Here is a 24,348-nt window from a genome sequence, read left to right on the forward strand (position 1 = left end):
TACTAAATGTTCCACGGTCACCTGTTACTGGTATAATAACAAAGTGGAAGCAACTGGGAACAACAGCAACTCAGCCAGGAAGTGGTCGGCCACGTAACATGACAGAGCGGGGTCAGCGCATGCTGAAGTGCACAGTACACAGAAGTCGCCAACTGTCTGCAGAGTCAATAGCTACAGACCTCCAAACTTCGTGTGGCCTTCAGATTGGCAAAACAACAGTGCGTAGAGAGCTTCATGGAATGGGTTTCCATGGCCGAGCAGCTGCATCCAAGCCTTACATCACCGAGTGCAATGCAAAGCGTGGGATGCCGCGGTGTAAAGCGCGCCGCCACTGGACTCTAGAGAAGTGGAGACGTGTTCTCTGGAGTGACCAATCACGCTTATCTGTCTGGCAATCCGATGGACGTGTCTGGGTTTGGCGGTTGCCAGGAGAACGGTACTTGCCCGACTGCATTGTACCAAGTGTAAAGTTTGGTGGAGGGGGGATTATGGGGGGTTCAGGGGTTGGCCCCCTTAGTTCCAGTGAAGGGAACTCTTAAGGCATCAGCATACCAAGACATTTTGGGCAATTTCATGCTCCCAACTTTGTGGGAGGAGTTTGGGGACGGCCCCTTCCTGTCCCAACATGACTGCGCACCAGAGCACAAAGCAAGGTCCATAAAGACATGGATGGGGGAGTTTGGGGGGGAGGAATTTGACTGACCTGCACAGAGTCCTGACCTCAACCCGATAGAACACCTTTGGGATGAATTAGAGCGGAGACTGCGAGCACGGCCTTCTCCTCCTCCAACATCAGTACCTGACCTCACAAATGGTCAAACATTCCCATAGACACACTCCTAAACCGTGTGGACGCCTTCCCAGAAGAGTTGAAGCTGTTATAGCGGCAAAGGGCGGAGCCAACCCAATACTGAACCCTACGGACTAAGATTGGGATGCCATTAAAGTTCATGTGCGTGTAAAGGCGTCCCAATACTTTTGGCATGATAGTGTATGTCAAACTCTACAAATAAAACAAAAAGGGGTCCCTAGGACAGAGCGAGATGTTGAGAGTGGAACCAGTCCTAGTAGAATAAGGTCCAACATGGCTACCATCAGCCTTCATTAAAGAGTACCAGTCACTGAATCTCTGACTCCACATATAAAAACAACAGGGATCCCTAGGACAGAGGAATGCCAAATGAGCAACCAACCCCAGGATAAGGAGATCCAAACATGGCTACCATTACCCTGCATTAAAGAGGATCTGTCACTAGATGTCAAACCCTATAAATAAGTGACGGGTCCCCAGGACACAGAGAGAGATGCGAGTCTTGAACAGTTTACATGGTGATAAATGGTGAAAAATTGGCGTGACTAAAATGTTTATAGGGAGTGAGAATTGTTCATTGTGTGCCTAGGTAAATGGGAGAGTTTGCAGCAGACGTGAGAAGTTGTACAATGCCACAAATCACTTCCAGGATGCAAGACAACAGATACTGAGAATTACATCCGGCATAGAGGACGAGAGGCGATACTGTGCAGAGTCCATAAATACAGAATAAGAGGAGATACTGAGAATGACACCCGGGATACAGGATAAGAGAAGTGGTACTGTGCAGAGTCCATACATTCATAATAAGAACAGATACTGAGAATGACACCCGGCATACAGGACAAGAGAAGTGGTACTGTGCAGAGTCCATACATACAGAATAAGAGGAGATACTGAGAATGACACCCAGCATACAGGACGAGAGGTGATACCATGCAGAGACCACACATACAGAATAAGAACAGATACTGAGAATGACACCCTGCATACAGGACAAGAGAAGTGGTACTGTGCAGAGTCCATACATACAGAATAAGAGGAGATACTGAGAATGACACCCAGCATACAGGACGAGAGGTGATACCATGCAGAGACCACACATACAGAATAAGAACAGATACTGAGAATGACACCCAGCATACAGGACAAGGGAAGCGTTCCTGTGCAGAGACCACACATACAGAATAAGAGGAGATACTGAGAATGACACCCGGCATACAGAGGACGAGAAGTGATACCATGCAGAGACCACACATACAGAATAAGAGGAGATACTGAGAATGACACCCGGCATACAGGACAAGGGAAGCGTTCCTGTGCAGAGACCACACATACAGAATAAGAGGAGATACTGAGAATGACACCCGGCATACAGGACAAGGGAAGCGTTCCTGTGCAGAGACCACACATACAGAATAAGAGGAGATACTGAGAATGACACCCGGCATACAGGACAAGGGAAGCGTTCCTGTGCAGAGTCCATACATTTACATACAAATTTTCAGTGCTGAATCCAAAACCTGGACAATGCATTGCTTGAGCCGCTCAGCTATTTTGGTTTGTATTTTTGCTTTTTTTGGTGCACGTTGTGAATAATAAAGTCCATCGTGTTCTGTGCGTAGACGTTGGATTGTCTCATCGCTCTGTGTCTTGGACAGGAGCCAGTTCTACATCCACGCTGTCTCTGTGGCCGATCCTTACTCAGTTCCTGTTGATGGTTTTTCGGCCCCGGATTGCACTGAGCAGCTGATGTGTGAGGCATTCCCGAGTCTTATCAGACAGACAGAATATCACACAACAGAACTTCCTCCCCTACAGAGGAGAAGTCTGAGGCCTGACATAATATTACAGCAATATGGCAGCTCTGGTCATATAGAGACCGACTCCCCAACATGCCCCCAGTCTCCGACAACTCCTATAGCATGTCCCCAGTCTCCGACAACTCCTATAGCATGTCCCCAGTCTCCGACAACTCCTATAGCATGCCCCCAGTCTCCGACAACTCCTATAGCATGCCCCCAGTCTCCGACAACTCCTATAGCATGCCCCCAGTCTCCGACAACTCCTATAGCATGCCCCCAGTCTCCGACAACTCCTATAGCATGCCCCCAGTCTCCGACAACTCCTATAGCATGCCCCCAGTCTCCGACAACTCCTATAGCATGGCCCCAGTCTCCAACTCCTATAGCATGGCCCCAGTCTCCAACTCCTATAGCATGTCCCCAGTCTCCAACTCCTATAGCATGTCCCCAGTCTCCAACATCTATAGCATGTCCCCAGTCTCCGACATCTATAGCATGCCCCCAGTCTCCGACAACTCCTATAGCATGCCCCCAGTCTCCGACAACTGCCCTCTTATATCAAGCAAGCCGACCATCACTAATGTAGACCGATTTATCCACAGCCTGGTGGCACCTGCATAATTTGGCACTTGGCAGAGCAAGCTGTGCAAGACCAGCAGCTTACCACTTTAGCTTTCTGTGGCCCTTCTCCCACTGACCACCAGCGTAAGAGGAATCTTCTGCGCCGATACATACAAATATACTCCATGCTGAGTGTTAAATACTGCGGACCGCTCGCTGCACTCGTTTCACTGTGCTATCCATTACATGGTTCTGATCCCGGCACTCTGGCAACAAGAGGTATGTAATGTACAAAGCATACAAACTTCATACATCATGTTGTGTATTCCATACTCCACACTATGCTATACAACCACAGCACAATGGAACTGCAAAGCAAACAGCATCTGCTTTGCTGTCTTTATAGCTAGCCCATAGTGCTCCAGGAGCCCTTATCCATGTATTAAATTATATACGAGTAAAACTAAGATTGAATATAGAGAGTGAGAACACAGATATTTAAAAAAGTAGGAGACAAACTTGGGGCTCATTCACACTATGATGCGCCTGATAAATGCCAGTCACCGAAAGGACATGTAGAAAATTGTTTCCTATGTGCCCCGTTCATACTACAACGCTGCCTCGTGGTGGTTTGCAGTGACATGCCATTTTTTTCCGAACGCACGGGTGAAATTAATGAAATGTCACATGTAAAAACAAAAAGGGGGCGAGTCTCATCCAAGGCTCCCCACCCAACGCCCATTGCTTTACTTCCCTATCTCCCCCATACACCAAAAGACATAGCACATTGGATCTCTGGCCCTCCCTATTCCATCTCAGCTCATACGCACTGCGACCAGGGATGTCCAAACTCCGGCCCTGCAGCTGTGGGTGAAACTACAAATCCCATGATGCATCTCTCTCCAGGAGTCATGTCTGTGGCTGTGAGAATCTTGCAATGCTTCATGGGATTTGTAGTTCCACCACAGCTGGAGGGCCGGAGTTTGGACATCCCTGCTGTAGACATATTGGAATACTAAATGGTCTTCATTGGCAACTGATACCTTATGTCATATGCCTTCCTCTGGACCAAAGCTGCAGGAGTTGTGAAAGGACGGACCTGAAGGACACTGGGCTTTATTTTCAAAGTTAATATGGGATGAACCAGAACAAAAACCCTTATCATTTCCTTTCAGGACAAACCACACATTTCCAGAGCACGATGATAAAGAATTCTCAAGCTGTACGGTGTGTATGCGGAGTACGTTCTTGTCTGGAAATAAAGACCTTCCTCTGTACAATGATGATTCATTAAAAGAAGACAGAAGGAATTAGTGTTTCCCCTAAATGTCAGGAGACTGGGTTTTTCCAAGGGTCATTTTTTTCCTGTTTCCAGGGTGAAGAGTGCAGTTCGTGTTGTGCAGAAACAGATGCAACTGGCAATATTGGATTTTTTCCAGATGTAGAAAATAATATATTGTTTCTTCTAGGGGAAGGCTTCTTCCTGATTACCAGTTACTTGCCTTACACTACGAACATGCAGTCCTCCTTACCACCGGTTACTTGCCTTACACTATGACCCTGCAGTCTTCCTTACCGCTGGTTACTTGCCTCACACTACGACCCTGCAGTCCTCCTTACCACCGGTTACTTGCCTTATACTATAACCCTGCAGTCTTCCTTACCACCGGTTACTTGCCTTATACTATAACCCTGCAGTCTTCCTTACTACCGGTTACTTGCCTTATACTATGACCCTGCAGTCTTCCTTACTACCGGTTACTTGCCTTATACTATGACCCTGCAGTCTTCCTTACCACCGGTTACTTGCCCTACACTATGACCCTGCAGTCTTCCTTACCACCAGTTACTTGCCTTACACCATGACCCTGCAGTCTTCCTTACCACTAGTTACTTGCCTCACAATACGACCCTTCAGTCTTCCTTACCGCCGGTTACTTGCCTTACACCATGACCATGCAGTCTTGCTTACCACCGGTTACTTGCCCTGCACTGTTCCTTACCACCGGTTACGTGCCGTACACTACGACCCTGCACTGTTCCTTACCGCCAGTTACTTGCCCTACACTACGACCCTGCAGTCTTCCTTACCACCGGTTAATTGCCTAACACTATAACCCTGCAGTCTTCCTTACCGCCAGTTACTTGTCTTACACTACGACCCTGCAGTCCTCCTTACCACCGGTTACTTGTCTTACACCATGACCCAACAACACAGTCCTGCGGTCTTGCTTACCGACAGTCACACACCTTACACCATGGTTCTGCAATTTTCCTTGTTACCAGTTCCGAGTGTTACGACCATCCCCTTGAAGCCTCTCTTCTTGTCGGTCTCCCACAGGTCTCATCACCGCCCCTCTTACAGATGTCATCAGGAACATTGCAGGATCAGACGTCCACCGCTGACTCTGTACTGCATATGACAACATACTAATGACTGACTACATTGTGGGACTGGAGAGAAGAGGAATGTCAGCCCTTGAGGTATTGTGGAGTAAATTAAGTAACGCACTGGTCACTTAGAAAATGGAATACAAATGAAAATCCCATGTATTACTATGTAGCTAAAATCACACCAACACGTCACAGCTCAGTGCGGATGTGCAGGCACAATGCGGAAATGGGGCACTTTGTGCAAATGTGGGGTAAAAGACGGGACTGTGTGGGAGGTGCGATGAGTAAAGTGGACAGGGAAACATGGCCGTGTGTGTAGAAGGTGGGGAGAGAAGGTGCTGGAGGGAGGCGGAATGCAGAAGTGGTGGGGGTATAGCAAGTGGTAAGGGAAGGGGGTTGCAGGCGCGCAGGTTGGGGGTGAGGGAAGGGGGCTGCAGGCGCGCCGGTTGAGGGTGAGGGAAGGGGGCTGCAGGCGCGCCGGTTGAGGGTGAGGGAAGGGGGCTGCAGGCGCGCTGGTTGGGAATGAGGGAAGGGGGCTGCAGGCGCGCTGGTTGGGAATGAGGGAAGGGGGCTGCAGGCGCACTGGGTGGTGTGGAAATGATTCAGGAATAATTAAACTGTCTACAACAGCAGCAATTTGTTTTCATTTTCCTAAACTATGAACAATAAGACGTGACTGGTTGGTAACACATTTTGCTCCCAATGTTCATATTCTTCTTCTAACAAATCCACCAGAAAATAGCAGCCAGGTGTGTCAATGAGCGGCTTGTGTTACAAGGAAAGGTCAAACATGAATGCCTGTGGGTGACTGTACACATATCAACTTCAAGCAGCACAATAATCCACACTCCAGATCACAGAAAACGTGGGCACGCCTGAGCCCATGGCCAATACTGCGGCCACCATCACACTGACTCCACACTGCACCTGCCGACGGGAACAGAAAGAGAAGGTGACAGCAGCGAAAGATCCTCGACTTCCCTGCACAGTATAGTATCGTATAGGCTGCAAAGGAAATGGTCTAGGCTGAGCAGTGGCCAAAAGTGGAGCAGTGTGGGCTGCAGTGCATTATATGGGAGTGGAGGGGTCTGGGAAGAGGTGCATTATATGGGAGTGGAGCGGTCTAGGAAGGAGGTGCATTATATGGGAGTGGAGCGGTCTAGGAAGGAGGTGCATTATATGGGAGTGGAGGGGTCTGGGCTGCAGTGCATTATATGGGAGTGGAGGGGTCTGGGAAGAGGTGCATTATATGGGAGTAAAGCGGTCTGGGAAGGAGGTGCATTATATGGGAGTGGAGCGGTCTGGGAAGAGGTGCATTATATGGGAGTGGAGGGGTCTGGGAAGAGGTGCATTATATGGGAGTGGAGGGGTCTGGGAAGGAGGTGCATTATATGGGAGTGGAGGGGTCTGGGAAGAGGTGCATTATATGGGAGTGGAGGGGTCTGGGAAGAGGTGCATTATATGGGAGTGGAGGGGTCTGGGAAGAGGTGCATTATATGGGAGTGGAGGGGTCTGGGAAGAGGTGCATTATATGGGAGTGGAGGGGTCTGGGAAGAGGTGCATTATATGGGAGTGGAGGGGTCTGGGAAGAGGTGCATTATATGGGAGTGGAGGGGTCTGGGAAGAGGTGCATTATATGGGAGTGGAGGGGTCTGGGAAGAGGTGCATTATATGGGAGTGGAGGGGTCTGGGAAGAGGTGCATTATATGGGAGTGGAGGGGTCTGGGAAGAGGTGCATTATATGGGAGTGGAGGGGTCTGGGAAGAGGTGCATTATATGGGAGTGGAGGGGTCTGGGAAGAGGTGCATTATATGGGAGTGGAGGGGTCTGGGAAGAGGTGCATTATATGGGAGTGGAGGGGTCTGGGAAGAGGTGCATTATATGGGAGTGGAGGGGTCTGGGAAGAGGTGCATTATATGGGAGTGGAGGGGTCTGGGAAGAGGTGCATTATATGGGAGTGGAGGGGTCTGGGAAGAGGTGCATTATATGGGAGTGGAGGGGTCTGGGAAGAGGTGCATTATATGGGAGTGGAGGGGTCTGGGAAGAGGTGCATTATATGGGAGTGGAGGGGTCTGGGAAGAGGTGCATTATATGGGAGTGGAGCGGTCTGGGAAGAGGTGCATTATATGGGAGTGGAGGGGTCTGGGAAGAGGTGCATTATATGGGAGTGGAGGGGTCTGGGAAGAGGTGCATTATATGGGAGTGGAGGGGTCTGGGAAGAGGTGCATTATATGGGAGTGGAGGGGTCTGGGAAGAGGTGCATTATATGGGAGTGGAGGGGTCTGGGAAGAGGTGCATTATATGGGAGTGGAGGGGTCTGGGAAGAGGTGCATTATATGGGAGTGGAGGGGTCTGGGAAGAGGTGCATTATATGGGAGTGGAGGGGTCTGGGAAGAGGTGCATTATATGGGAGTGGAGGGGTCTGGGAAGAGGTGCATTATATGGGAGTGGAGGGGTCTGGGAAGAGGTGCATTATATGGGAGTGGAGGGGTCTGGGAAGAGGTGCATTATATGGGAGTGGAGGGGTCTGGGAAGAGGTGCATTATATGGGAGTGGAGGGGTCTGGGAAGAGGTGCATTATATGGGAGTGGAGGGGTCTGGGAAGAGGTGCATTATATGGGAGTGGAGGGGTCTGGGAAGAGGTGCATTATATGGGAGTGGAGGGGTCTGGGAAGAGGTGCATTATATGGGAGTGGAGGGGTCTGGGAAGAGGTGCATTATATGGGAGTGGAGGGGTCTGGGAAGAGGTGCATTATATGGGAGTGGAGGGGTCTGGGAAGAGGTGCATTATATGGGAGTGGAGGGGTCTGGGAAGAGGTGCATTATATGGGAGTGGAGGGGTCTGGGAAGAGGTGCATTATATGGGAGTGGAGGGGTCTGGGAAGAGGTGCATTATATGGGAGTGGAGGGGTCTGGGAAGAGGTGCATTATATGGGAGTGGAGGGGTCTGGGAAGAGGTGCATTATATGGGAGTGGAGCGGTCTGGGAAGAGGTGCATTATATGGGAGTGGAGGGGTCTGGGAAGAGGTGCATTATATGGGAGTGGAGCGGTCTGGGAAGAGGTGCATTATATGGGAGTGGAGCGGTCTGGAAGGAGGTGCATTATATGGGAGTGGAGGGGTCTGGGAAGAGGTGCATTATATGGGAGTGGAGGGGTCTGGGAAGAGGTGCATTATATGGGAGTGGAGCGGTCTGGGAAGAGGTGCATTATATGGGAGTGGAGCGGTCTGGAAGGAGGTGCATTATATGGGAGTGGAGCGGTCTGGGAAGAGGTGCATTATATGGGAGTGGAGCGGTCTGGGAAGAGGTGCATTATATGGGAGTGGAGCGGTCTAGGAAGGAGGTGCATTATATGGGAGTGGAGCGGTCTGGAAGGAGGTGCATTATATGGGAGTGGAGGGGTCTGGGAAGAGGTGCATTATATGGGAGTGGAGCGGTCTGGGCAGAGGTGCATTATATGGGAGTGGAGGGGTCTGGGAAGAGGTGCATTATATGGGAGTGGAGGGGTCTGGAAAGAGGTGCATTATATGGGAGTGGAGCGGTCTGGGAAGAGGTGCATTATATGGGAGTGGAGGGGTCTGGGAAGGAGGTGCATTATATGGGAGTGGAGCGGTCTGGGCAGAGGTGCATTATATGGGAGTGGAGGGGTCTGGGAAGAGGTGCATTATATGGGAGTGGAGGGGTCTGGGCAGAGGTGCATTATATGGGAGTGGTCTGGGCAGCAGTGCTTCGGACGGCAGTGGAGCAGTCTAGGTGGGGTTGGGATCAGGAACAGAAAAGCAGGTACTTGGGTAGGACGAGCGATTGGGGTCTGGAAGATTTTGGTGACCGAGGAAGGAGAACAGGCACTCGGGACCGTAGTGGTTTGGAGGGAGGGGGGGGAGGTGACTGATCAGCAGGTTGCACAGTAATTCTGTTATAGTTTAATCATCTAAAAAGGGAAGAGGAAGGCGCAGGATACATCTGTACTGGAAGCAGAATCCCGCAGCGGCAAAATTAAACTGTAAGACATTATCCTCCATGGAAGAAGTGTTACTTATTATGAAAATGAAGCCCCAACTTGGCTCTGACAGTATTGGGGATCCCCGTCTTATACAAGTCCGCTCAAATGACTGGAACAATCACAAAAACTCCAGTAACATGATGCGGGCGCATTTTTTTTTTTACCCATCGGCACCACAAAACAATCCCGATTCTTTGCATAAAGAGGTCAATGATACATACCCCGTTTCCCCGAAAATAAGACCTAGTTGTGACCATTCCCAGGGCCGGTGGTGGCATAAGGGGAAACTTGAAGAGCCGCGGGGGAGAATCAGCGGTGCCATGAAAGCCAGCGGTAGAGGAAGCGAGGCGGCACCGGAGGGAGCAGAGCCGCATAAGCCAATGCTTCCTCTATAGCACGCCTCCTGTCACAGGCGGAGTGATAATAAATGCACTCCCCCTGTGAGGAATCCATAGTGAAAGTGCGCTTCGCTCATTCTGGCCAGCGATTGGTTAGCAAATTGCTCTTGGAAAGGTACGGCGCCCCTGATTGCCCTGATCACCATATTCTTAACTTTGCCATTTTGGATTATTTAACCCCTTCGTGACTGACGATGTACAAATTAAGACAGTGTCTTATTTTCGGGGGAAACACGGTAGTACTGAAGGTCACCCAGTGTACAGCCGCATGAAGTCCGTTCTGTTTCTGGTCAGCCACAGAGGACGGGGAGGAGCACCGAGTGGAGACACACAAAATTCAAAGCCATCACACAACGTCCGAAGAAATGGATCCTCGTTGGGCGCTGTGGTCCTCTGTACTTAGCGCACAGACCTCCATTCCCTGTGCGCTCTCTTTGATTCAGACCGCTTACGGCTCGTCTATACATGTATTCATAAAAGAAAGCCGCGGATATGTCTATAGATTCCTAAACTTTAAGAAAACTCTACGTTCCCCTTTAGTTGCGGCTTTTTCTCCTTTAACATCTCATCTTTATCACGGCGAGGTTTTGTTTTAAAAGCAGCGGTATGGCCTTACCACAGTCAAGTCCAGAATCTCCCAGACACAACATACTGGGCCTGATCAACTAAGTGGCGTAACATTAAAGCAGATCTCCAGGATTTAAAAAAAAGTTAACCCTTTCAGTGAGGTCACCCCGCACTGCAAGGGATAATGGATCGTTCTGGTATGAGGAAGCGAATAAAGAAGATGCACTCACTCGATTTTTGATCCTGCAGTGGTGACCATTTACCTGTGACCCCCACCGCCCCCCTCTGCTCTAGCTGTGGAATGTCTGTCCGCGTCCTCACATCTAATGCAAGTGATGGAACCCTCCATAGGCATAATGATGTCAGCGGAGCTTAGAACATCGGACCCCGGGGGGGGGGCAGGCGAGATTGAGGACCAGTTAAGTATATTTGTTATTTTGCCCCTAGACCAAAGTAAACATTAACCCTTGCAGTAGAGAGGTAGCCCCCGCTGTAAGTGTTAACGTTTGAAAATCCTGGAGTCCCCATTTAAATTAGCGCAGACTGCAACATTTTTACTAATGCGGCAAACAATAATTTGCAATGCATGTTCCTGTGGAATGCAACATCTGCTTTCAGAGTTAGGAAAACCCCTCTCGGCAACATTCGGCATGAATGTTACAAAAGCCGTGATCAAAGAAAAGACCGCATATATTTGGGGCGGTGCTGGTGCGGCCGTATGTGTTGGATGCTGCAGGCGAGGAGGACCGTGGGAGGATAGGACAGCGCACGTGAAGAAACGGGAAGCAGGTAAAAAGCTGAAGATTTGTGGTGCCTCCGAAAGGGGAGCCAGCTGGCCGAGAGAGGAGAGCAAGGAGAGCCAGCCATCCACGAGAGCGCGAGGAGAGCCAGTCAGGAGAGAGAAGAGAAAGTGCAGGGCAAGCCATCCAAGAGAGAAAAGCGCGCAATGAGAGCCATCCCGGAGAGAGGGGAGAGCGAGAAAGAGCACGATGAGAGCCAGCCGAGAGAGAGCGTGTGAGTAGAGCCAGCCAGGAGAGAGGGAGAGCGTGAGTAGAGCCAGCCAGGAGAGAGGGAGAGCATGAGGAGAGCCAGCCAGCCAGGAGAGAGAGAGAGAGAGCGCATGAAGAGAGCGCATGAAGAAAGCCAGCCAGGAGAGAGAGCGCATGAAGAGAGCCAGCCAAGAGAGAGAGAGAAAGAGAGAGTGCATGAAGAGAGCCAGCCAGGAGAGAGAGCGCATGAAGAGAGCCAGCCAGGAGAGAGAGAGCGCATGAAGAAAGCCAGCCAAGAGAGAGAGAGAGAGAGCGCATGAAGAAAGCCAGCCAAGAGAGAGAGAGAGAGCGCATGAAGAGAGCCAGCCAGCCAGGAGAGAGAGAGAGAGCGCTCGAGGAGAATGCGTGTGCGCATGAGGAGAGCCAGCCAGGAAAGAGCGTGAGGAGAGCCAGCCTGCCAGGAGAGAGAGCGAAAGAAAAAGAAAGAGCGCGTGCGAGGAGAGAGAGAGAGAGAGAGAGAGAGAGAGAGAGAGAGAGAGTTTAATATCATTTAATATACTAAATTGTGGATTTATAATGGAAGTGAACTATAGCTAACACTTGTTAATTTGTTGCCAAATTTCTCAAAGAGAGAGAGAGAGAGAGAATTGATTGGAAATGTAGTATAACCCGTGAAGAGCCCGTTTTTTTTTTTTCTTGTTGGTAGATCTCACTGAGCTCGCCATTTGAAAAGTAAATGTTAACACAAAACAGTTGTGGGCTCCTTGTCTGCAATAGACAATTTGGGTGAATGTGCTGCAGTGAAGTTTCACACGTAATTGTCCATTTGCAATTCCCCCCTGTGCACATCAGGCCTGTAGTCGGAGACCGACTCAGTTTCCCCGCCGCGTTCCCCCAATCTTCTATTATGACTTGCCTACGGTACGTGATAAAAACCAAAACGCGCCTCGCTCTCCTTCCCCTTCACACGTCCGTCACCACACTTTATGATTTGCATCGATTTCCTCCACACCTGGCGTTTCTCATTTCACAATTTCGATGCATTAAAAAAAGAAAAAAAAAATGGTTCAGCTCTCGTTTCCTCCTCATTTCAGCGCCTGGGAGGACGATGCGACTGTTCCACTGACAAGAGGAAACAAGAACACCTAACAACACCACTAACTCATTTTAGGCTTTCGAGAAATAGGCTTTTTTTTTTGGTTTTTCTTTTCTGTGCGCCTTTCTTCCCTCCCCGTCCCTCTGCACCGTCATGTGAAAACGTGGCACTCAGCAGCCGGGAGTGAAAACTAAAAAAAAAAGGAGAGAGAGAGAGAGACGGGAGAGAGGGGAAAAATGAAAGCCATTGATAGCGAGGTTTGCTCAGGTTTTCCCAGGTGTACAAGGCCGAGGTTGTCTGAAAACAGAGCGTTCACTCAGAGCTTCGGCCTCTGAACTGCGGCGAGAGGAGGGGGGAAAGAAAAAAAAAAAAGGAGGGAAAGAATCCCGGAGGGACGGATTCCTCGCATACCTCGGCTCAGCGCTGAAGATCCAGCAAACTCGCCTGCAACTTCCTGCACGGAGTGAAAGAAGCCACATTCACAGCTTCCCTCTGTCAGCCTCCCCGCAGATTTTAAGGCCCAGTCCGCGTTCGTGCGGTTTTCGAGCGGCAGGACGGATTCTTTTCGAATGAACGGCTACGCAAAGTCCGAGCAGATTTTGCTTTACGTTTCTGTTCAGGTTTAGTGTATCGAGAACGCACATCAGACTGCACGCTGCAGCGCAATGGTAAAAATGCAGAACGCACTTGCGCTGCCGTTAACTGGTAATGGCACCGCAAACGTGGCCAGCAAATGGAAACATTTGTTTTAAAAATGGAACCAGTTGTAAAATTTGCTACAGGCGCGACTTTTCCCCGCATTTGGCGCACGTCCAGGAACCCACAAATCAATGAAATTCACATTTTAGGTCTGAAGATTACTTAAAGGAGAACTATGAGGCGAGTGAAAAATCATTCATCCTCATAGTTAGAGCCGAAGTGTGACAATGAGACTGTCATAGGTCGGCTGAATAGATTGGGAAGTGAGCGAACGCATACCGCCGTTCGTTCACTTCTCACTCATCTCCCTGCAGAGAGTGGTGAATGTCACTCACCACTCCACGCAAGGATTCCCCCCCCCCTCTCTCCGATCCTCCAGCGCTGACTGGCGGAACGGACGGGGCGGGTACAGCTGGCTCTGCCTCTAGCCAGCTGTCAATCGTGCAGCTGGGTGGATCACGACAGTAATGTCGGGATATGTCCCGGCTGCGGCGGTCTCAGTATATAATGAGCTGTAGCGCACAATATACTGAGCTTTGGGTCACGGGAGGACGCTAGTTTGTGTCCTCCTGTCACCCTTAAGAGAACTATGGGGAAAAACACTGACCTCATAGTTCTCTTTTAAAGCAACTCTTTTCCTAACGCTTGCAGAGGGGCTACCCCCCACACTGCAACATACTTACCCAGAAGCTCTGAGCCGGTTCGTCCCTGGAGCCTCTCCCCCCCTCCACTGCAGCAGTCTAAGGTCCCGGAATCATCACGTTCTATACACAGTGGATAGGATGTGAGGATGCTGCATCCGGGGGGAGCGCGCGCATCATCACAGTCAGCCAGCTCCGAGCCCTGGTTCACACCCAAGCAGCTACGTTAGCAGCATGCGGCTATTTGCGCGTTGTGCACATTTGTTTGCGCGTTTTAACGAGCGTGCATGAAGACGTGCATTTTGATTGGCAGCTCATAACCCATTTAAATTTCGCACTACACTCAACACATGCACTCAGTTTGGATTAGATGTGGCTACACAACAAAGATTCATATTAAGTTGTCCTAAAAGGCTCAAGCCACAACCAAGTATCTCAGCAGGCTTTGAATGGGGCCGGAAGTTGGCCGTTTATGGGCACCCTGGGAGGAGGAGTGCCCAACAAATAGACCCTCAAACACTTTCACAGGTGCCTGTCTGTTGGGTGCTTGGCCAACCCGCGTTTCAAAGAGAAGGATGCCATGTTCAGATTTATGCAGATTATGAAACATATCCAGTTTGGATGCAACCACTTCGCCGTTGAAAGTTTTGCATGCAGATCTTAAAATAGAACATCAGTTTCTGCCTTGATATATGCAAACTTTGCAAATCCAGCGCTGACCAACATTAATGTACCAAGGCAAAAAAAAATCTTCTAGGCTGTCTAGTGCCATCATCCACAGTGTGTCGTCCGGTACTGGAACCATGGGCAACCAAGGTGGGACCAAAGAACAGACCATGCGTTCACTGTCACAGAGCTGGACTGTTTCCTATGCATGGGATTATGTTCTATGGAATACAATAAAAGTAAGACTGCCTGGACTCAATCAAGGGACTGATAACAGACTCACCACTGAAGAACCACATCTCCACCGCCAACCCTTCAGACTCACCGTTATGAACATTAGTCCTCTGTCACTACCCAGAACTTACTAGACCAACCTCCATCACCACCAAAAAGCCAAACGTAATATTCAATATACGTAACGCTAAAGAAGACTCTCAGACTGTGCTACAAGAATGGAGGCACGGGCCAGGGATATGCCATTGGAGATGGTCAGTGGCCGGAGATCTATTACAAGATTGTGGACATGCTGAAGGAGAGCTTTTGAGACTGCGGATATAATGCCGAAGCTGGTCAGAGACTGAGGACATGCCGCCTGAACTAGGGAAAGTGGCTAGGCTATGCAGAGTTCCAGCAGCTTTGCCTGTTCTGCCCCTTATGCTTTCTGCTCAGCTGTCCATCATTCTGCATAATCCCAGAGGAGCCTACCCACACCTGTCCCGCAGATCCCTCCCTCCATGGGCCCCACAGAAGAGGGCTTGTGGACAGGGACTGATGACACCACTGGGACTTTCACAAGTTTAGAGGTGTGGCAGTGGGGTTAAGTAGGTTAGAACCCCAAAGACTTGGAAGTGAACTTAGACTGTGCATGCACATTTTAGCATTAACCCAATCGTTAAAGGTTCCTTTTTTTAAAATAACAAAGAGGTCACTCCCCGTACCTAGATGATTTATTGCCACCAATACCAAGCTACACTATATTGCCAAAAGTATTGGGACGCCTTCACACGCACACGGACTTTAATGGCATCCCAGTCTTAGTCCTAGGGTTCAGTATTGGGTTGGCTCCACCCATTCTCTAGAGTCCAGTGGCGGATGCAGCTGCTCGGCCATGGAAACCCATTCCATGAAGCTCTCTACGCACTGTTGTTGTGCCAATCTGAAGGCCACATGGAGTTTGGAGGTCTGTAGCTATTGACTCTGCAGACAGTTGGCGACTTCTGCGCACTGAGCGCTTCAGCATGCGCGGACCCAGCTCTGTCATTTTACGTGGCCGACCACTTCGTAGCTGAGTTGCTGTTGTTCCCAGTTGCTTCCACTTTGTTATAATACCAGTAACAGGTGACCGCGGAATATTTGGTAGCAAGAAAATGTCACGGATGGACTTATTGCACAGGTGACAACCTATCACGGTACCACGCTTGTAGTCACTGAGCTCCTGAGAGCGACCCGTTCTCTCACAAATGTTTGTAGAAGCGGCTGCATGCCGAGGTGCCTCATCCTATACACCGGGGGCCATGGAGGGGATTGGAACCCCGGAAGCCAATGATTTGGAGAGGTGTCCCAATACTTTTTGCAATATAGTATATTTTGTACAGCACAAGCTTTAAGATAAGAGCTGAGAAGCATGCGCAATCCAGAGAGAGGAGAGCGATAGACGACAGAAGACATCTCGTCATCATTGACATCCCGAAATGTGCTCCTTGCACACCCCTGCCAGCCAGACATGACCTGGTCTAAAGACCATTATCTGAAGGGATATCGCTTTCCTTGATGAGAGGAAACCTTCCAATAGGGACATTTCCAACTTAAATTTTGTGTTCGACAAAAGGAAGTAAAAGGAAAATCTCGAGACAGAAGCCAAAAAAAACACCACATGACCATTTCCTACTTTTTAAATACATCGGAGGAAAATAGGAACATGGGAAGGTTTCTTGCTCAACAAAAAGATTAATTGATTAAGTGTGATGTGAGGGAAGCGACTCCATTTCGGTTCCTATTTTTATTTCTGTAGAAATTACTCAGCTCCTACAATACAGTTCTATGTAGGACAGCAGGGGGAGAAAAAAGGTGAAAGGTTATATTTGCAAGCTTGCTTGATTTGCCCGGTAATAAAACGTTACAAATAGGATTTTAAAAAGTGCATTTGAGAAAATATTGCCTCATCAAAGCTCCGGGATCTCTAAAAAAAAAATCAGAGCTTTCTTTCTCCCTCTCTTCCCACGCAAGACAGAAAAAAAATGGTTAGCAAACATATCACCCAGAAGCTCGCAGTTCTATTGGGTAACGGTCGGGACAAGCTGCCAGCAAAGTCTGATGCAATCCAGCAATTGCAAAGTCATTTGAGGTGATATCTGAGCTACAGAAATTATTAATAATGAAAAAATTTCCAAAATGTGCTACTTTTTTAAACCCAATTCCCGACTGCGTCACCCCTGCGTCACCCCTACAGGCGTCTTCGCCCCCGTTGCGTCACCCCTACAGGCGCCTTTGCCCCCGTTGCGTCACCCCTACCGGCGCCCTCGCCCCCGTTGCGTCACCCCTACCGGCGCCCTCGCCCCCGTTGCGTCACCCCTACCGGCGCCCTCGCCCCCGTTGCGTCACCCCTACCGGCGTCTTCGCCCCCGGGTTTGGTTTTGGTTTCACAAAAGCACCCCCGGGGGAGGATGTGTCCTGGACATCCTGGGCTTACATACAGCAGATTGAACGATGCATTCAAAAAAAATAAACTAAGTATATATATATTTCCAAGTTGATTTGTCAAAACTGTAACTTAGTAACGTCTGTACAGCGACAATGAAACCTTTATTGAATTTCGACGTGCCAACCGTCTGCAAACAGCTAGAGGCAGATGTACACTGCTATTGCTTGTCATTAGTGGGCAGCCAGAAAACAAATATTTGCAAATTTGGGCAACACCTCAACCTTTTTACTGGAAAAATTCTCTAGGCTCAGTGACAATTAAGGGAAAATGCCACCTTGCGTCACCCGTTTAGTTCAATTAACACCTGCGGGTCGCTTGGCGCACATTCCTGCCATCCACCAGACGGCTCGGTACACAGGTTTGTATTGCTTCGGACTTGAGCAAACTGTGCCCGGCCTGCAGACTTGTACTGCTTTCCTAACATGCGTCCTGAATATTTAATATCCCGGCGGAGCCATGCCTAAGGTAACGCGCACAATTGTCCCATGCAAGCAGCCATGACACGTGCATTGTTTTGCATTCCGACCTGCGAACTAAAACGCAGGTGTGAATGAGGCCTTGCACAAAAATTATGGAAGGAATACTGGAACGTGCGGTACCGTAATGTCGTGCGTCCAGTGCAGTGAGTGCAAAAAAATGTGTATGCAGTTTTATTTCAAAGTAAACTTTGTTTATAAACACTGCATGTGTATTTTATTTTAAATCAAGGATGGTATTTAATTTTTTTTTTTATCCGATCAATTTGGGGAAAAAATGAAATAAAATCGGCAAACAAATCGATTAAGAAAGTAACCATTAGTTGCAGCCCTAACAATGACCGCAGTACACATACAATGGCTCATGTAAACTCCCATACCTCGGCCTACAATGACCACAGTACAGATACAATGGCTGAGGTAGACTCCCATACCTCGGCCTACAATGACCACAGTATAGATACAATGGCTGAGGTAAACTCCCATACCTCGACCTTCAATGGCCACAGTACAGATACAATGGCTGTGGTAGACTCCCATACCTCGGCCTACAGTGACCACAGTACAGATACCATAGCTAAAGGTAGCCTCCCATACCTTGGCCTACAAGACTCCCATACCTCGGCCTACAACGACAACAGTACAGATACAATGGCTGAGGTAGACTCCCATACCTCGGCCTACAACGACAACAGTACAGATACAATGGCTGAGGTATAATCCCATACCTCGGCCTACACCGACCATCGTACAGATACCAAGGCTGAGTTAAACTCCCATACCTCAGCCTACAATGACCACAGTACTGATACCAAAGCTAAGGTAGACTTGGCCTACAAGACTCCCATACCTTGGCCTACAAGACTCCCATACCTTGGCCTACAAGACTCCCATACCTTGGCCTACAAGACTCCCATACCTTGGCCTACAAGACTCCCATACCTTGGCCTACAAGACTCCCATACCTTGGCCTACAAGACTCCCATACCTTGGCCTACAAGACTCCCATACCTTGGCCTACAAGACTCCCATACCTTGGCCTACAAAACGCAGGTGTGAATGAGGCCTTGCACAAAAATTATGGAAGGAATACTGGAACGTGCGGTACCGTAATGTCGTGCGTCCAGTGCAGTGAGTGCAAAAAAATGTGTATGCAGTTTTATTTCAAAGTAAACTTTGTTTATAAACACTGCATGTGTATTTTATTTTAAATCAAGGATGGTATTTAATTTTTTTTTTTATCCGATCAATTTGGGGAAAAAATGAAATAAAATCGGCAAACAAATCGATTAAGAAAGTAACCATTAGTTGCAGCCCTAACAATGACCGCAGTACACATACAATGGCTCATGTAAACTCCCATACCTCGGCCTACAATGACCACAGTACAGATACAATGGCTGAGGTAGACTCCCATACCTCGGCCTACAATGACCACAGTATAGATACAATGGCTGAGGTAAACTCCCATACCTCGACCTTCAATGGCCACAGTACAGATACAATGGCTGTGGTAGACTCCCATACCTCGGCCTACAGTGACCACAGTACAGATACCATAGCTAAAGGTAGCCTCCCATACCTTGGCCTACAAGACTCCCATACCTCGGCCTACAACGACAACAGTACAGATACAATGGCTGAGGTAGACTCCCATACCTCGGCCTACAACGACAACAGTACAGATACAATGGCTGAGGTATAATCCCATACCTCGGCCTACAACGACCATCGTACAGATACAAAGGCTGAGTTAAACTCCCATACCTCAGCCTACAATGACCACAGTACTGATACCAAAGCTAAGGTAGACTTGGCCTACAAGACTCCCATACCTTGGCCTACAAGACTCCCATACCTTGGCCTACAAGACTCCCATACCTTGGCCTACAAGACTCCCATACCTTGGCCTACAAGACTCCCATACCTTGGCCTACAAGACTCCCATACCTTGGCCTACAAGACTCCCATACCTTGGCCTACAATGACCACAGTACAGATACCATGGCTGAGGTAGACTCCCATACCTTGGTCTACAGCTTGTTTATTTGAACTGATAATCTCCCGCTTCCAGTGAAAATTTGAGGCGATATTCTGTCCAGGAGGCCAAAACAAGTTCACAAAACGCACAGTGAGCAAGTCAGTGAACAATATTACCCAGAATTCCGTTTCAAATATAATCTAGAGGAAACCAAGGACTACCCAGACTAAGGGTAAATACCATAAACACAATTCCCTTCAGTCCACACCGTTCACCTGTAGGCATCCTTCATGCTGACAGATTCAGGGCCCGGTCCTCACCATTACGCTTTTTTTCGCGTTACAAAGCAGGATTGCGGCGCCTTAAAAGCTCACAAAAACTAGTAAACATTCAAATCTATGGCTCTCTACACAGAGGGAGCGGCGTGCTGCATTTTTGAAAAATCCATATGTGCATTTTGGTAAAAATGTGCCATACATTATAGTCAATGGCAGCATGCGGAAAATGCACCAGCAATGTTCATAAGTGTGTTTCTTCAGTCACAGTTCCCATGCGCCTGGAGGAAGATAATGCATGAAAAACACACACAGAACAAGTATTTTATTGTATTACACCGGGGATTCATCATTGCTGGTGTCCGTACCAAGCAGGAGGAGGAGCACAGGAAGGTAGAGATGCACCAATAACATTTTTCTCAGATGGAGTACAAATTACCGATACTTTTTCTTAGTGTCCGTCATGTGACAGTTTTTCTAAAACAATACAGACTAATGATTTTAGGACTGTGGTGGAGCACCGGGGCCCATTCGCAGCTGCAACCACCGTGACCCCGGTAGTTCTGCCACTGACTCCAAGCTGTAGAGGGACTACAAATCCCAGCAATACATCATACAGCAATGCAGAATGGTACTGGCTCTAGAGGACTACAAATCCCAGCAGTACATTATACAGCAATGCAGAATACCATCAGGCGTGTTCAGTTGCTCTGCGAGTGCCGAGTTATCAAACCACCGCTGAACTCTGTGCCTCAAGTCAGCGCTCAGCACCGCTTACTTAGCACTCACAGAAGAAGTGAATGTGGATGAAGAGTGCTGAATGTGACGGAAAAAGGTGGGGGCAGAGCACCAGCGGCCATTTTAACTGTGGGCACACCTGGCAGCGCTGGAGAAAGGTCCCTGAAGCCAGACGGAAGAAATAATGTAATGTTTGGGTAGACGAGCACACTAAATATTCGTTGGAAAACTGAATTTATTAGTCAAAAATATTACCCTCCACCATTGTGCTTAGCCCTGTGCTTAGCAGCCGAAGTGTTCAGTGAAGCTGCTGCAGCAAAACTGAAGTGTTGCAGAACAGCTACTCAGTGGTTGGCTATGGAACTGAACACGCCTCAGCAACAGGACTACAAGTCCAAGCGATATATATCATACAGAAATGCCAACTGGTTATAGAGAAGGGATGCACCGATACATCGATACAGATACCGAGTATTTGGGAGAGTACTCGTACTCGCGCATATGCTCCGATACCGGAACTTCCGGTCAGAGGAAGATTTCCTCTGACCGACAGTGCCGTAGGGGCACAGGGAGCCGGCAACCCGGTCAAACAGGAAGCCGGCTCCATCTCAATTAGCTGGGAAAGTAGCTTCCCGGCCTATCAGCATCGAGCCAGCCGAATCCTTGCCGATTGGCTAAAAAGTCTGCATTCCAGCCAGTCATCATGGAGCTGGCTTTCCGGCCAATCTGGAAGCCGAGAGGAGGGTCATTGCTCGCTGCCCGGCTTCCTGATTGGCCCGGGAAGTAAGCTGGATGCTGATCGGCTGGAAAGCCCGTTTCCCGGCTAATAACAATCCAACTGGCCAAACATGAAGCCGGCCAGCAGGCCAATTACCCGCCACCCGGCTTCCTAAATGCCCGGGAAGCCGGCTCCATACCAGCAGAAGCACCATAAATCGGTACTCTGTATCGACAAGTAACGAAAGAAATAGATCGGTACTCGTACTGGTGCATCCCTCCTATAGAGGGCTACAAATCCCAGCAATACATTATACAGCAATGCAGAATAATATGAAGCTACCTACTCTCTGCTGTTCGGGGGTGTTGGCCTGATGTCTCCAGTGAAGGATCTCAGGAGGGCTGTGTGGGGTCTCTCCAGGAGCCCGGAGGGTCTCACGGGCAGGCGCAGACGGCGGGGGTTCCCCAGGAAGGAGATGTGGGTCCGGCGCTCTAAACAAGCGCCGCGTGGTTCACAGGAAGGTTGCCGAGGTCCCCAGCAAGCGTGGGACCTCAGGCAGCCGCTTCAGTTTTCAAAATATAAAAGGGCCGGTATAGGTGTTTAGTATTGGGGCAGTTTCGGAGTACTGGCATCTGTATTGGTGCTTCCCTACAGGAAAGGTATACGTGTGCTGCCGGTGGGGCCTGCACAGGCAAAGTCCAAGGCTCACGCTGCCTGATAATTAAAGTGCAACACAAAGCTCTGGTTAAAAAAAAAAAGTATTAAAAAAAACCAAAACAAACAAAATGCTAATAAACGCAGTTCTTCTTTTCCTGGGACAGTTTCTTATCCTTTCAGGCCAAATTTACTGTCAACTCAACAGCTGCTTTCAATGCAAATACGGCAATACAAACTTATTGTTTCTGTCACACTGGAGAGGTTTTTCTCTGACTTTTTACATTACTGCCCTCTTGCTGTTCCATATTTTGAGGACTGGAAAGCCGGCCATACACTATTCTCATTTAATAATCGCTCGATTCCCCTATCCACACTCACCACAGTCTGGACCGGGGGGAGAAACCCCTCCGCTGGCTATTGTATCCTGACAGCCGGCACCTGCCATTGTCCTGAACGGATATTGCAGGCGAGGGGCTGTTGTCACTGTCCGGCCGTCAATTTTCAGCCCACCTTCACCCTCAGCCCAACTTCACCCAAACCTGCAGCCCACCCTCACCCGCAGCCCACCTCACCCAAACCCATAGCTCAACCTCACCCTAATCCGCAGCCCAACCTCACCCTAATCCGCAGCCCAACCTCACCCTAATCCGCAGCCCAACCTCACCCAAACCTCAAACCTACACCGCAGGACACTTCTCCTCACCCTAATCCGCAGCCCACCTCACCCTAACCCGCAGCCCAACCTCACCCAAACCTGCAGCCCAACCTCACCCGCAGCCCAACCTCACCCAAACCTCAAACCTACCCCGCAGGACACTTCTCCTCACCCTAATCCGCAGCCCACCTCACCCTAACCCGCAGCCCACCCTCACCTGCAGCTGAACCTTACCCTAACCCGCAGCCCAACCTCACCCTAATCCGCAGCCCACCTCACCCTAACCCGCAGCCCACCCTCACCTGCAGCTGAACCTTACCCTAACCCGCAGCCCAACCTCACCCTAATCCGCAGCCCACCTCACCCTAACCCGCAGCCCACCCTCACCTGCAGCTGAACCTTACCCTAACCCGCAGCCCAACCTCACCCTAATCCGCAGCCCACCTCACCCTAACCCGCAGCTGACCTTCATACAAAGTATTCCCACAGACTTGTATGTGAATGCAAAACCCTCTTGAAGTGAAGAAAACACGCCGACACCGGCCCTAAAGGAAATTCATTATTTCTAAGGAGACAGCAGAACCTGCATATGTAATCCGCAAACATGGCCGCCCCATCTATAAATATAATAATCATCAAACTAAACTAAACTGTCCAGGAAACACATCACATGACTGCTGCTCTGTGACCTGCAAATAAAGTTATAAAGTTAAAAATAAAACTGACCAAAAACCTTTCTAGCTTCCCATTTATATAGACAGGAACCATATATGAAAACAATCAGGAGATGCAGCAATACAGGCAGATGAATTGTTATGCAAAGCTTAACTTTTCCAATAAAAGTCAGCTTGACCCTGTTGGCCAAGGAGGTCATCCATCTCATCAAAGGACCTATGGTGAGGCTCAGAAGGTGAGATGGGGCCACGTATTACATTTACAGAAATCTGCAGGCCAGCAGAGAAGCAGTGTTGATCTATGGCTCTCTTATGTGCCTTCAATGTCCTGTGGTCCGCTTGTGTGGTGTTCCTGTACCTTGCGCCAATGTGCCCGCTTCTTACCACCAGAGGGGCAATTCTGAGGGCTTCAGTTGGGTCAGCGATGCTTCTCAGCCTTTATCATTGCAAAGTGGGTTCCTAGTGTAGACCAGGCACTTCGATTGCACACTTTACCATGAGCCCAGGGACACGGAGAAGTCAAATCCATCTTGGTATACCCCACTACACCCTCATCACCAAGTCCCCTAAATATGGGCAAGGACAAGTTAGGACAATTTGATCAAATGATTATCATTAAAATTGATCTACAATCTGTCACAAATTATCTGGGCAACTTCAATGCCTACCAAGTACACCACCACAGTAAGGAACCACCCATAGCCGGCCAATCCCAACACTGCCTCCAATGACCCTCACCATGCTAAACAGGTGAAATTATAGTGGTGACATTTTTCACGCACAGAATAATAAACGAGGTCCAACATGAGCTCCTTCAACCCATCACCTTCGTGGCACCCTTTC

This window comes from Nanorana parkeri, unplaced genomic scaffold (assembly GCF_000935625.1).
Source record: "Nanorana parkeri isolate BGI_ZX_2015 unplaced genomic scaffold, ASM93562v1 scaffold533, whole genome shotgun sequence".
In the NCBI taxonomy this organism is placed as follows: Eukaryota; Metazoa; Chordata; class Amphibia; order Anura; family Dicroglossidae; genus Nanorana; species Nanorana parkeri.